Source organism: Lygodium microphyllum, chromosome 13, assembly GCF_053477565.2.
Source record: "Lygodium microphyllum isolate KBCC chromosome 13, Lygodium_microphyllum_v1.1.10, whole genome shotgun sequence".
Lineage (NCBI taxonomy): Eukaryota > Viridiplantae > Streptophyta > Polypodiopsida > Schizaeales > Lygodiaceae > Lygodium > Lygodium microphyllum.
This window is the reverse complement of record NC_141147.1, coordinates 53,166,095-53,181,649: the sequence shown is the minus strand read 5'-3', so window position 1 is coordinate 53,181,649 and position 15,555 is coordinate 53,166,095. Positions and strand designations below refer to the sequence as shown.

Below are 15,555 nucleotides of genomic sequence, written 5' to 3'. Positions count from 1 at the left end.
CCAAGGGTCCAATTTTCCATTATTCTCTTCAATCTAAGGTTTTAAAATACATTTATAAGGCTTATAAAGGCTTTTCATGAATATATGCCTTCTTGCTCCTCCTCCTCCTCCTCTTCTTCTTGAGAATAGTGTAGTGATGAGATTTTGAAAAATAAAGAGGAAAGGAGATGTCTCTGTATCTTGGAAATTGAAAGTGTACGCATCAACATCCTCTTGTCTTGAAAAATAGACAGAAGTAGATGTCTCTATATCTTGGAAATTGCAGAAGGAGTACTCGGCATCAACATCTTCTGGTCTTGAAAAATAGAGGAAAGGAGATGTCTCTATATCTTGGAAATTGAAGGAGTAGTCGGCATCAAACATCCTCTGCTCTTGAAAAATAGAGGGAATGAGATGTCTCTATATCTTGGAAATTGAAGGAGTACTCGTCATCAACATCCTCTTGTCTTGTAAAGCCAACTGGATTGTCCTAGAAAATTGACTTTCCAAACTTGACAGAAGAGCTCCTCCTTCCACTACTCATTAAACAAAAAATCTACTAGATGATGAAAAGCTCTTTAACTAGGCTTGGATGAAACTTTCAACAACAAGTTTGATACTAATATATACTCAATTTCAATTGCATGGACAAAACACTACAAAATAGAACAAATGCAAAGAGGAGAATATGTCACACAAATGGGTGCAAGCTTTCTTCCCAAGTATGAGTAGTCTTGTATGCTATCCTTGTATATTTGTACCATTCAATCTCAAATTTCATGAACTAAATATACAATCACATGTTTCCTCCCAAAGCATTATATTTTGCATAATTGATTGCATTCAAGGATTCAAGGTACATTTAGTTGGAACAACATATTTCATAACTATAAGCAAAGGCTTATAACTCCATTTTAGGTTCAATGAGCATGTCATTGTGTTGCATGTATGCAACTATTTTTATAGGTTCATAATGGCATTTGTGTGGGTCCACAATTGCCTTTGAAAGTGTGTGGGAAAGAGGTCTCCATTTGATTTAGAGGCTAGGGAAGAGATCATCATAGGGATGTAGAGTGTCAAGATTGCATTATGGTTGCATCTCATGTTGGAATTTTAGGTTGCAAAAGTATGTATGTCTTACATTGAACGGGCATTGAATGCTTTTCATGAATTTATGCTTTTTCCTTCTTCTTGAAAATAGTATAAAGATGAAATTTTGAAAACTAGAGGGAAGGAGATGTCTCTATATCTCGATAATTGAAGGAATCCTTTGCATCAACATCCTATTGTCTTGTAAATCCAACTCGGTTGTCTTGGAAAATTGGCCTTCCAGAATTGAAGGAATCATTTGCATCAACATCCTCTTTTCTTGTAAATCCAAATTAATTGTCCTGGAAAATTGACCTTCTAGTCTTGACATGAGAGCTCCTCTTTTACCACTAGTTAAACATAACATCCAGTAGAGCTCAGGGGGTTCACTATAAGTATATCCTCTATCGTGTACGTTTACTGTAAATTTACAAGTACCCTTATTTTTGTGAATTTTCCTTGAATAAAACACAACCCTTTTCTATTCAATATGTAAATAACCCCTTTATATGATACCCTTTTGTATGTAGAAAATATTTAAAAATGATATTTGAAAAATACCTTTTTGTGAACCCACACGGTATACATATATATATGTGAGTGACCCTTGCGAGCACTAGATGTTGTGAAGCTTAGCTGAAACTTGCAAAATAACTTTGATACTACTATTACTAGAATTCAATTGCATGGACAAAACACTACAAATGCAAAGAGAATAGCATGACACAAGAATGGGTGCAAGCTTACTTCCCAAGTATGAGTCGTCCTCATATATCATGGTTTTATATTTGTATTACTCAGTTTCAAATTTCATGAAGAAAATATACAATCACATGGTATCTCCTAAAGCATTAAAGATTGCATAATTGTTTGTATTCATCGTACACTTAGTTGGGAATAACATGTTTTATAACTACAAGCAAAGTCTCATAACTCCATTTTCAATTTAAAGAGCATGTTGTTGTGTTTTAGGCATGCGACATATTTTAGGGATCCATAATGGTATTTTTGTAAGTTAGCAAGTGCCTTTCAAAGTGTATTCTCGATTGCATAAGAGGAAACAAGGTCACCATTGGAATTGAGATTAGGGGGGAGAGCCTCAAGATTGCACTATGGTTGCATCTCAAGTTAGCATTTGAAATTTCTTTTATGTATGTGTATGTGTGTGTGTGTGTGTAGAGAGAGAGAGAGAGAGAGAGAGAGAGAGAGAGAGAGAGAGAGAGAGAGAGAGAGAGAGAGAGAGAGAGAGAGAGAGAGAGAGAGAGAGAGAGAGAGAGAGAGAGAGAGAGAGAGAGAGAGAGAGAGAGAGAGAGAGAGAGAGAGAGAGAGAGAGAGAGAGGATTCTATATTGAGCAAGGTTAGCATATGAGAGAATATATAACATTACTTTTCCTTACAAATAGAGGGGAAAATACAAGTTTGCACTAATTTTTAATAGGGTACTCTTAGCTTGGTGGGATTAGGCTACAACGGGCACCCCCACTAAAACTTGGTCTGATAGCGTTTTAAGAGTTTTTAAAGGCTCTCAATCCAACTTTGGCTTGCTTACAAGGTGCTAGTAATAAATTGTATTTTACCTAAATAAAAGTTAAAATTTTGTGCACTTTGTAGAATATTTATTAAATAATATTTAATATTACTAACTTCGTTGGATAAGGATATTGTCTTGGGCCATTTGGGAATGTGTATCTCACACTCTCAAAATGAGGGTTCAAATCTCACACTCTCAAAATGAGGGTTCAATGGAAAATGCATAATGAATTATTAAATTAAACTCATACGTTTCTCTCTTTTTCTCTCTATCCTCTTTTATTAACTATTAATACACACACATTATGACACCCCTCTCTCTCGCTCTCTACTATCACCTCTCTTATAGCCTATTGATATATTTTTAAGGGGATGTGTGCGGTTATTTAGTACAAGGTGTTCAATGAGGATATATTCTTCAATTATTATAAAATATTTTAGAGCAAGAGGTTCTCTCAATGCCTCAAATTCGAAGGGCTACCCAACTTTTCATTTGGGAGGGCCGAGAGCAACTCTTTTCCAATCGATGTTACTCAAGAGATTGGAAAAGTATACACTACTAGTTTTCTACATTTTGTAACCATTCTTCTGAAGGATAACATAATGTTAACCCTTCTTGAGATTCTAGAAGGGTAAAACTCCCTTCGAAGGATGCTGAATCTTTTTTTTTTCAAATTCAATATTGTTAATCTGAAAGGGTAGTTTACTTTGAAAGGCTTCACTAGAAGGGTAAAAATCCACTATATTATAAAACGTGCCGTTTTTAAAATTGAAACTTGTTCATATGAACAGCCTATTAGCAAGAATAAGGACAAATAAACAAATAGATACACAAAAGCAGAAAAGAAGCAATAAAAGCTCATGAATGCACTGTGTGGGCTTTGAGACGATAGCTATCGGTGATCACGGAGATTCAGGTCTGTTCAAATGTTGATGGTGAGTGATGGCACACTGTGAGATGTCTTCAATCTGTATCAGGGTCTCCCTGCTACTTGCCTGTATCTGTTGACTCTGTTGGGATTGATGCAAGATGATAATCAGACGAAATATAATATGGACTCGTGGCGGGGTTTTAGACTGAACTCCCCAGAGCCAGAATGGCAGATGCTTTGCATTTGGATCATCCCGATTCATCAACATCAAGCTGATCATCGACAAGACAGTCCAAGTCAAAACGAAGTCACAGGCTTACAGCTTTTCTTCCTCGTCTAGACTCTAGACTTTCCTGCCGCAGCCCGCAAGTCGATCGGCCTCCTCGGTCTTCCTCGATGCAATCAGTGGGATACAGGCTGACTGTGCCATTTAAGTAATCAAGGAAAGTTCAAAGCTCGCCTACTACTGTTGCGTTCACTGTGGCTACCTATTGTGGCTCTTTGATGTCGGGGTTCGCAGCGGTTGCGCGATCCCATGGCGATGCAGAAAGGAGTTTGAAAAGGAAAGACAAGGAAAGGCCTGTGCAGTGTGCTGCACACTGCAGGCCTTTCGTTCTGAAACGCCATGGAATCACGCAAGCGTATCGATTCCCGATGATCGAACCATAACAAGCTGTAGCCGGTGCACTCCTTGGACGCATGGGGTAGGGAAGAGCCTTTCTTTAGACAAGTTAGCCGCTTTTCCAAGCTTTTTCCAGTCCTCTTTCTCTCTCTCTCTCTCTCTCGTCTATGGCGGGCTTTTTCCGGAGATAGCGACTGCGACTACTGGCATGCGGTCCCAAAGTCAAACGAATAATGGGAGGCCTTTGAGCTCTGATTCGTTACGTCCACTGTTTGCACTCAGCACGAGAAAAGGAAAGCCCCCTGCAGCAGCCTTTGTAAGGCCATGGTTCATGAAAAAAGAAGAGAGGAAAGCCTCCGCCTGTGCCCCGGGCGTCGTCTCTACCTCTCTCCTCCCTGCACCGGTGCATACTCTTAAAAGCATATCCCCTGAACCTCTGCATCCCTAACAGACATACGACCTTCCATTATTCCTTTTTCACAGGTATGCCCTGCACTTAACGTCCTCCATTTCCGTCTCTCTGAAACTTAATAGAGGAACCTACTTATTTCCTCACTTCACACTTGCTCATGGTGCTTTGGTGCTTCCGTTCTCAAGCCTCTTTTGTACTCAACGTGCTGCCTTTGTCAGTTATGGCCGATTTGTTTCCAGAAGAGCGCCGTCGGTTCCACTGTTGAAAATCGCTTCTGCTCTCAAAGTTTTGTTGTTTTTGCAAAGCAGTGTCCATTGATTCTGTTGATCAATAGAACGTCTGAAATCATGATTAGTTATTTCACAACTCGCACGACCTGCACAAGCTGACAGTCAGATCGTCACACACACACACGCGCACACACACACACACCCCTTCGTTTTCTTCTTCTGTCCATTCAACCTTTTCTGTTGGTGGCATGCTTATCATGCTCCACCAAGTTATGTCCATATACAAAGTAGACGGACCGCACGGCGCACGCCCTCCGCATGCGCGCGCGCGAGAGAGAGAGAGAGAGAGAGAGAGAGAGAGAGAGAGAGAGAGAGAGAGAGAGAGAGAGAGAGAGAGAGAGAGAGAGAGAGAGAGAGAGAGAGAGAGAGAGAGAGAGAGAGAGAGATGCTGGCCACACAGGTAGTTCTCCATCTACTTTTGTTCCTGATTCTTCGAGTCGCTGCCTTCTCATCGCATATAAGCTACCCGTTTAAACAGGTCAGTCTTCAAAACCCACACACACGCACAGAGAGAGAGAGAGAGAGAGAGAGAGAGAGAGAGAGAGAGAGAGAGAGAGAGAGAGAGAGAGAGAGAGAGAGAGAGAGAGAGAGAGAGAGAGAGAGAGAGAGAGAGAGAGAGAGAGAGAGAGAGAGAGAGAGAGAGAGGGGGGCGGGGTTTTGTCAAGTGATTGATGAATCGTTTATTTCAATCGAAAAATCCTGAAAACTAAGAATGCGTCATTTTGCTGCGTACTGGATTGATTGATGGTTTGTGAAGTGATTGATGAGTTACTTATTCCAGTCAAAAAACCCTGGCAACAAAGGATGCGTCATTTCTCTGCGTCCTAGCAAGCAACTCTAAGCACGTGCGGTAACGACAAGGGAAAACTCTGTCTGCTTCCATCCAACGTAAAACATTAAGCATTTGTCGATGCTGCCATCCAATTGGGATGAAACCGGCACATAGTTGTTTTGGTTAAACATGTCCATTAATTCTCAAAGCTAGAGCCATAATTGAGTGCTGTTTTGTATACAGATGTGACGCTAGATTTCGTATCTCGACGTTAAAAAACCACATTTGTCTTATGACAGTAGCATATACATAGAATGAAAGCGCTCGTTGGCTTGTTCTGCTGTAACACCTGGCGGTTTTTTCATCACTCAAGTCTGCCGACTTTTGGTCTCTTTGGACTGCGCAACAAACCCATACATCTCGGCTGGACATTGTTGCCGTTTCATTGGTTTGACGATTAATGATTGAAAGATTCAGCTCTAGTTGTGTGAGCATCGTACTAAACAACTCAGTTCAATCTAGCAGCTGCAAACAGAGAACTGTTCTGTGTACACAGATCATTGAAATCTATGGCTGCTTTTGCCGTGTTCAAGTCGAATAACCAAGCCGATCCTGGGATGATAATACGCAATCCCGTTGTATTAAAATAGATCCATTAAGGACGTACACGGACCTGGTCCAGGTACTTCCTTGGCACTAGCATTTTTAGTCAGATTTGCTCATGAATGGACGCTTTAAGTGTCCATTATATAAAATCAAAATCAAAATTTAAGAGTGTATGTACATCTGGTCCAAGGTGGAAAAAAGAGATTTAAAAATGCTGCTATTCAGCGCATAAATGTTTAGTCTTCGGCATGAGTGTTTGGAGTCTTCGTTGAACAAGCAATGATTATGATGCTTTGCAACGCTTTCTGGCTGAGAAGATTATTATCTGTTGCAAAATCCTGGATTCACCTCCTGCTGGTACAGCAGCTAGTTGTAAGAATGACGCTGCTTGGTCTTTTTGCCATTTTCTTGGGTGAATCACGTGTACTGGATGGAAGATACTAACATATACAAGTTGGCTGAAGGAAATGAGGCTCGAGCACCAGTATATTCGAATAGCTGATCATATAAGTTTCCATTGCCTAGTAAATTGCAAGTGATGGTTTGTTTATGGACTCTGGAGGCATGAGTACCTCTTGTAATTGGTCGGAATACAGGTTTCTCATTTTACCCGCTGCTTGATTGGACCTCTCTCTGTGTGGAGAGTTTTGGCCGGAGATTTGAGTACTCGGGACTCTTTTTAAGGGAAAAGGTTTGTATGTGGAAGATGTAAATTGTTAGGATATGTCTCGTATGGTCGGGGGCTACAAAGCAACCGATGGGATAATGGTTCGAAGTGTTCAGTTTTTGACAAAATGCTTCTTGGAGTTACGATTTCTTTTGCTTTATGCAGAAAATGTTGGCAGCAGCATTGCCTGCTAGGAGCTCTTTCGTATGTAGAAGATATGAGTAGGAACTAGAACGAATGGCTCTTACATTTTGGGGCGGCAAAGCACTGAAGTGACGATGGTCACAAGTGCCCAGAGTTTGAGAAAGGTTTCCTGGGATTTAAAAGAACCTAAGGGGTAGCCTTAAAGAAATTATATTATCGTGATGCTTACTTGAAGCAGTTCCTTCATATTCTAAGGATATTGTGTGTTTGGTGAAATGAAAAAGTACAAATGATTTGTGTGTTTGAAAAAATCAATTGTTCAATTGCCTGGGCAAAGGCAAGCATACGTTTTTAAATCTGTATTTAGGTCTGTTTCATCGGTACATAGTTTCAGGCCTAACACATTAATCACGTCTATATTAAACACAGTAAGCGTTATACTTCATTAAATAGTGTAAAATAAAATAGAACATCTTACCTGCTCACTGTATATGGCACTGACCTATTTTGCATGATCTTTGAAGCATATTCATTTGAATGCTGCCTTGCTAGTAGTTGTTACTGAAAATATACATGGAAAGTGTATGCTGCCTTCGTTTTAGCTGTTACTGAGCTATATGCAAGAGAGTATTTGGAACCTAGCTTACTTCAGCAGTTTTCAACATAAATGGCATGCCTACTTAGAAGTCAGCAAGGGTTAGCAACTTGGTACCTGCAGTGCAAGAATCTTGTTCATAGCCATGCATTGATCCATATTGGTCCTAGCTGCGGATAGAGATTAAAAAATATTTCTTGTTTATGACGGAGACAACATTTATCTTTAGAATGTGCAAAGGGCATGTTGAATTGTTGGTCTTGAAAGCATAGTAGTCACAGGCAATGGCAAGCATGGAATTGAAAAATGCTCTTTCTGAGCCCTCAGCCTCTAGAAGCAGCCAGAAGGGCTGAAGCAGGCAGGATACCGCCAAGCAATATCTCTTTCTTGTCAGTTGAAGCATGACAAATTGTGGCCTTGAAAGCATAGTCACAGGCAATGACAAGTATGGAAAACAAAAATGCCCTTTTTGAGCCCTCAGCTTCTACAAGCAGTCAGAACGATTGAAGCAGGTGCCAGGCACGACATGGCCAAGCAATATCTGTTTCTTGTCAGTTGTGGTAGACGGTTTTTACTCACCATTTTCAGGGTGGTCTCCAAAAATAGTAATCATCAAAAGCCAAAGTAAAATGGGAAACAGGGTTACATATGTTTCCCTCTGTGTTCAGCTGTTTCTGTTATCCTGTGTGTTGCATGTGATATTCTTGAAATAGAAATAAGCACATGGGTGAACTACATAGAGGATTGTAACAAGAATCAGTTCCTTTCTCTACAGGCCAACCGCCACTGTGAACAACGGACACCAACAAAGATAGGTTTAGAAATCTGGTAGATTTCGTATTTTGGAATAATCTTGGTTTGGGTTCTCTAGACTCTGACTATTAAGATCAAGCTACTAAAGGTTAAAACTTAGAACTAAAGATAATCTTTTGTCAGGGCGGGTTCAGCTGAGGTGGACAGATGCGCCAACTGAAGGCCCATGTCTGTCCACCGACTGGATAACGAAGGCCAGTCTTTACAGACACGGAGGCTTTTGGAAACTGGTGGAAGGAATTTTGATGTTTCCAATTTCCACCTCAATTATTTACTGCAAAAATCTTCTTTGATGGCCGTCCGCTGGTAATTATATAAAATGAGCAGGGCCCTTTATGTTTGCTTTTTCTCCTCCAACTATTGGATATTGCGGTATGACGTTGTAACTTGTAACTACTCTCTTTCTGCGAACAATTTTCCTTGCTTCAAAACTTTAATTACAAAATAGTATACTTCCTTGCCTCAAAACTTTAATAGTATACTTAATAGCATACATGACACAACTTTAATTACTTAATAGTATACAGGACACAGCTTTCTAGTTAGCCTCGGTGTTTGAACTTTGCATGCAATATGATGTTATCGCCTTGTGTGAACGTCTTCACTTGCTTGGGAGTAAAATGCTCGGAATAAGTAAGTTCGCAGCTTGGGATTCAACACTTGGAGGGCAAGAAACTGAATTTTATATAGCCAATGATCAGATTCCACTTAGGCTTCCTTGAGAATGTTCCAATATAATTTTATCAGATCAACTAATAGATTTTGATTGCTCTAAAGTTCCATGATAAGCACAATGTTCTAATCGTATAACTATGGATCACTAAAATGAGTAAGACTCAGCCCCTTTGCTCTAATCTAAGAGTCAGCACGTAGTTAGGTGCTAGGTGGGTTAGAGTCTCCATAATGTTAACTGAGAGCATAGGCGAGTAAGAAAATCTAGGCATAGGTTTTCCTAATGCCATGTTAACTGCAATTTAATGGTATCTGGTAGTTAAATGATCAGAACTGTCATTGGAACATTTGGATGGTGGAGGCACAGATAATATGCATTAAAAGGGGAGGGAGCTGAATGGACATTGTATTTATGGATGACAAAGCCAAGTCATCTTTCAAGGTGGAATGCATCTCATCTCAAGTCACACAGTAATGAACCAATTTAATCTGGATCGGGAGTGGTTTGCCCCTGTGCAGCTAGATTGTGGTTTGAATGGTCAAAGCTAGCATTGAGGTGGAGGCATAGATCATAGGTGCAAAGGGGGAGGGAGAGGCATAGACCTTGCATTGATGAATGAACAGAATGAGGTCGTCTTTTGACTTAAAAGTACATTATGCTTCTTCCTTTTGGTTATGAGATGATCCAGTTTACTTGAGATTAATGGACATCAGGTTTTGGATGTTCTCTGTGGCTTAACGATTGTGTATTCTCAGTATTTAAAATGTCCTTTCAACAATCTGATTTCTTTGAAGTTCATGGAGTTTTTCTGGTACGGGTTGCTCTGATTGGTTGCTTGATAGCTGATTGCTTTCATCGTATGTGCTCATTAGTCTTGCAACCATGGGAAGTTCCAAGTTAGCGCAGCATATGCCATTTGTACCATCACGTTCTTAGGTCGCAATTATCATTTTCGTACTAGGTTGTTAAGTTGTGTTGCCTACTTTACTTTAAGAATCAAGATTGTGCACTCTGATTCAGGTAACTGGTTAGCTCATAATTGCCAACTTTTTGTGGTTTTGATGATGTAGAAATGGTTTGTTTGCTTTGTGAGAATGCAAGTTTTTTCATCTCAATAGACATTATTTGGGGTAAACCTCAAAATATTTACTGTGCTGGCAGGTGAGGTGCTTCATTAAGATGGATAAAGGTTTATTCCTCTCTCAGAGTTGATGATTACAGTTGGAGCATCATGAAGATTCATGCCTCGATTTCTTTTATGGCATTGCTCATGTACTTGGTAATTACTAATTCTCAATTTCCCGTTTTCTTTCTTCACGTACGACCTTTGGAAAGTATTTGTTGTTCTCATATTCCCTGCAATCACACGACTGTAGCACTTTCAGTATGTACGGGTCCAGATTCTACGTTGTAACAATGCCTTTACATTTAAAATCTATGATATTTAAGGATCTAGGATCATGCATGAAGTAAGACTGTAGAGTACGTATAACCAAAACCAAGGGGTATTGCATGACTAAAATTATGAAGGTTCAATGTTAAGGGTGGTGTTTCTACTTCTTGGAGATGCTGTATCAGTTAAGCAGCGCCATTTGAGTGACTAGTTTAATTTGGGTACAGTCTTGGTGGACGTTTTTTTTCTGTTAATCATAATCCCTGCCATGGCTCATCCAACTTTACATGGATTTATTGACTGCAGTTCATTCAATTCAATTTATGAGAACATTAAGTTCCACTTTAGCAAATCAAGAGTTTATGAACATAAGCATTATAGGCTAGGTGTAAGAAGGAATTTAAGTTGTGTGACCTGAAACATCTTTAAGTTTACCCATTCTGTACTTTCCAGCATTATAGACTTTACCTGAAATCAAGACTTAATGAACATGAGCATTATAGGCTAGGCATGGCGTGCTCCTTGTTGCTATAGCAGTTTCTAGCGTCAACAGGTTTGAAGACATAGGATTATTGGGGTAGGTAAGAAAAGCCATATTCAGAGTAAATAATAAGAAAGACACTACTACAGATGAGGCTTACTTTTATCAGAATATGGTCACATGTTGCACACTGACTAGCAGGCTTGCAGGTTGGCTCAAAATGATATTGAAATCCAATGTCTCTCTGATTCAAAAGCCAGGATTCCCCCTGGTTTGGTGATAGGTTCTTCCTTGTTGGTCTCTTGCAAGTGCTCTTTGTTATTCCTGAGTTCCTGCAGCCTGAGTGAGTTTTACAGATTACATTAGCGGCAAAAATAAGAGACGATGAGGATTCGATAGCTGCAAAATACTAAAATTGGCCTACTTTAGCCTGGCTCATACTGTTGGCCAATAATACTACGGCCTACAAGCTGGCCAACTACACACTGAGCACAAAAAATACTCATAAAATTAGGGAAAATGACCCAAATCTGCAGGTATTGGATTTCTTGATTGACATCGGGTCTGAAAGAAACTAGAATGCAAATTAAAAGTATTGTCAGATAAGTATGATTACAAACAATAAACCTTCATAAAAACTCCATGAGAATGGTGTTGAAAAACCAAACTTCATGTAGACAAAAACATGACAACTTTGCAGTGGATTAATTTGTGAGGGAATTGGATCAAAACAATGATCCAGACACATAGGGACATTGAGAGATTTCAACAGATGTAAAGGGTTGTGAATGAAAGAGGAATGTACTGGCTTTTGCAGAAGAGCAGTAAATGCTTTTGAATAATTCAGGTTAAGGAAATAGAGGGATCAATCCTGTAGTTGTATCTGAAACCTAGGGGATACTGCTAGGGGCTGAAGCTGAAATCTGCAACTATTGATTGGCCATTTCATTCACTATCCACACATCATCAAGCCCTCATCCACCTCATCAATAAACCTTTCTTGGTGGGCCGCCTGGCACAATGGATGCTGTTGCTACAAGAAATGATTTGTGTTATGAATAGAGCTCACAAAAACAATATAGTTGCTGTTGACTTCTTTTCTACCTAGAGGATGGCCATCGCCTGAAGAACAGACTTGAGGATGATTCCCCAATGCCAGCTTTATTTTCCATTTCTATCTGACTGGCTCTCGCAATTGCACCTTTTTTGTCACTGCAGGGCAATTGTATAAGCTGGGCATTGATCAAGTCCTACAAAGGTGTGTTCCTGCCCAATCATTAGGAAGAGGTTGTTCTATTGGAAGCCACTGAGTCATTTACTTTGGCGGAGAGATCATGGGATGGCCAATTCTCCAAGCTGGATTATGGTGGCGCTCCTTAGAAAGGATGGTGGGGAATTCCCCCAAAAGTGTGATGTATGCTAGGGCAACGAGGTGATAAAGAGAGAGGATGGAGTTTTGGGACACATGATTACAAAGATAGTCAATTCCCACAAAAGAGAGTGATTAAAAGATCACGACACTTTGGGTGTCCCACACATCCTACAGGGAGGTGACTTGCCTTCCTAGTTAGGATAGGAGTTGTTCTGATTGAAGTCGTAAATCCAAGTGTGCGAACAAATGGAAGACCTTTCCCCAGTCAACTCCACTACCGTCTACATTGAAGCTTTACGTTGGCTGGCCATTGGAGGAAATTTTGTTGTGTAGCATGGAGTGGCAAAAACCTTATAAAAATGGAAAAAAAGAACGGGTAGATTAAACACCCAATTTAAAATATTCTATGAGTTCGAGACTGATTCTCTCTCAACACTTATTAGTCAGGATTGCCCTCTTGCAAACTTGTATCCCATTTGGTGTGTCTAATTGCATATTCAACAGATCATTCCTTTCAGCTTCAAGCCAGCATCCCCAATGCTTCTGCCTGTTTGAGTCAATCACATCTTAGACTGGTTCTATACTGCCTGTTTGAGAGAGAGAGAGAGAGAGAGAGAGAGAGAGAGAGAGAGAGAGATTGATTTTCTTTTGCAGGGTGAAAGGCAAGAATCTTGATGATGCTGCAACAGCAATCATGACTATAATGAAGGATTCTAGCATGAATGTAACTAAAGTTAAAGAAAAGTTCTTCACATCAAAGACTTGTGGTTCTTTTTGAGCGGTAAAGTATACTTATATGTCATACTTTTTGTATTTAAACTTGCATTATTTTCTAAGTCAAACTCCCTTAACTCATGGGTTACCATGTGATTTTCAAAAACGAAAGAGAGTAGAAGTGATGCATGTATGCAAGGATATATAAGGTGGGATGGATTTTGGCTATTTTTTGTTTTCAGGATACCAAGAGGCCAGCATCAAGGACGAACCTTGAAAGACTTGGAAGAACTTGACAATTGTATTATTTGTGTAGGGGTGGTGCAACAACATTATCTGTAAGTACAAAGAAGATTCCAGAATTGAGGTCTGTATTTAGGAATGTGCAAGGTAATACAGTGAACCGTAAGGGTATTTGAATTGTTGTCTTGTGAGGATGCAAAAAGTTTCTGTAAAGCAGCTGAAATAGGTCAAGTGGGTATGGTGGCACCTTGGATGAACACACACATGTATTTATGTAAGGTATATGTATGCATGTACTCTTTCCAAATAACAGCTTAAAGGGAGTTGAAGGAGGATCAGATGTAATTCAGTTTATCTTCCTTCTTAAGGCTTCTACTTTGCTGATTATGCATCCATAGACATTGTTCACAAGCTGGTCAGTACAGCAGGGATTTTAAGTTGAAGTATGATGACCTATGTTATACCCTATGGATCTTCATTGCCTGCTTACTGAATTTTTGTCACACTCAAAGCCCAGCTGCTACAAATTTTTCTCCATGTATTCAGGCGGTGGCAGCACTTCTTAGTCTGGTTTTCTACGTCTTGAAGAAAAATTTCCTCACTTAGGGTATGCATGTTTAATTATGCATTCTTTGGGGCTGGCAGGCTCTAGTGCAAGCATATATGACATAGGCATGATTTCTTTTGGGGGTGAAACAGATGCTGCTAATAATATTACTAAGAAGAAAATTACAATGAGGTACAAATGCTCAACAATCTAGCTGGAGCTGTCTATAGATCAAAACCCACTCATGTATACAAGCCCCTCAAGGCAGTGTGGGGAGGATGGGGGATAGAAGCCATGGAGTATAGCATCACTGAGGGTGGCTATCCTATAAGGCAAAGAACAAGCCATGGTCATCCCCAAGTGTGAAGAAATTGTTGCCAGAGCTTTTGTTAGTGTGTAGTCTTCTTGTAGTTGCTCCCAATGGCCCTAGGGTGAGTGAATGATAGACGACCAAAAGCTATGTTACGGTAGCATACACTGAGAGACTCTCAATACTAAAAATTATATGTTAGCATGCCTTCTAGATGTGCCACCTTGTGAGGCTCCCAATGAGCTCCCATGCCTCTGATCGTGATGCTAGGCTATCTCATGGGCTATGTGTTGAAACCCTAACACTAGGGTCACCTAAGGGTCTAGAACACTTGGGGCAACAAATGCATTTAATTATAGTTTAAATGCCTAGGCAACCTGGAACATGGATCAAAGGGCATCAATGCATAGCCCATGAGTGGCCTGCATAACCCCCTCCATGGAATATCTTTCCAAGCTACACATTTATGGCAAAGGCTTGGTCACATTAACTATTGTACGTTGATAAAACTCCAATTAGAGGATATGGTCAGAGATCTTCCCAAAATCCACGTACCACAATGAATCACATACATGAAGGCTACCTACTTGGTAAGATGCCTCGATTTTCCTTTCTCAAGGATTATCATATTCATTCTCCATCTATTTTGCATCTCCTACATAGTGATGATTGTGGCTCTATGCAAACCAAATCTCTTGGTGGATTCCTCTATTTTGTCACCTTTATTGATGACAAATCTTAATTTGACTTGGGTATATGGGCTGAAGTCTAAGTTTGAAGTATTCTCTTGCTTCAAGATTTTTACTGCCATAGTGGAGAACAAAAGTAGCTCTCGCATTTGGACCCTTCATTGACAAGGGGGTGAATATCTTTCTGAATAGTTTTCATAGTATCTTGCATCTTGAGATATTCATCATTAGCGCACCATCCCTTACTCCCCAGAAAAAAATTAGAGTCATGGAACAGAATAATTGATCACTAATGGAGATGGCAAGACATATGATGAGAGTAAGAGTTTACCAGATTCTTTTTGGTTGCATGCTATTATATGTGTTGCTTATGTTTTGAATAGGTGTTCCACAAAGCTTTGTGCACAATCCGTCATATTGAGGTATGGAATGGCTCCAAGCTTTCTATCTCTCATATAAGGACTTTTGGTTCATTAGTGTATGCTCATGCATCCTAGAAGAAGAGTCGCAAGTTGGATAATAATGCTGTTTGATGTGTATTTATTGGCCATAGTGCTGAAATCATTGTCAATGGAGATGTTATCTTTGCTGAACTGTCAAAACCAACCTCTTATTGATGCTTATTTTTGACAACCTATTACCACTCTTCAATAATGGTTCCTTGGCTGATCCTTCTACTCAGCCCTCATTTCCACCATCTATAGGTGCATTACAGCAGCTGAATCAGCCTGAGTTACAGCCA

At 39.9% G+C, this 15,555-nt stretch overlaps 1 long non-coding RNA gene across 3 annotated transcripts; it reads left to right on the top strand.

Moving 5' to 3' along the window:
• Positions 1-3,494: 3,494 nt before the first annotated feature.
• Positions 3,495-13,731, top strand: LOC148026623 (uncharacterized). Of its 3 annotated transcripts, XR_015692852.1 has the most exons (6): positions 3,495-4,575; positions 8,354-8,406; positions 8,515-8,763; positions 10,226-10,343; positions 12,965-13,091; positions 13,267-13,731. It is a non-coding gene; the product is annotated as an uncharacterized LOC148026623 (long non-coding RNA). The 3 variants fall into 3 exon arrangements; XR_015692853.1 differs by lacking the exon at positions 8,354-8,406 and having other exon boundaries at positions 8,515-8,697; XR_015692851.1 differs by lacking the exon at positions 8,354-8,406.
• The last annotated feature ends 1,824 nt before the right edge of the window (positions 13,732-15,555 follow it).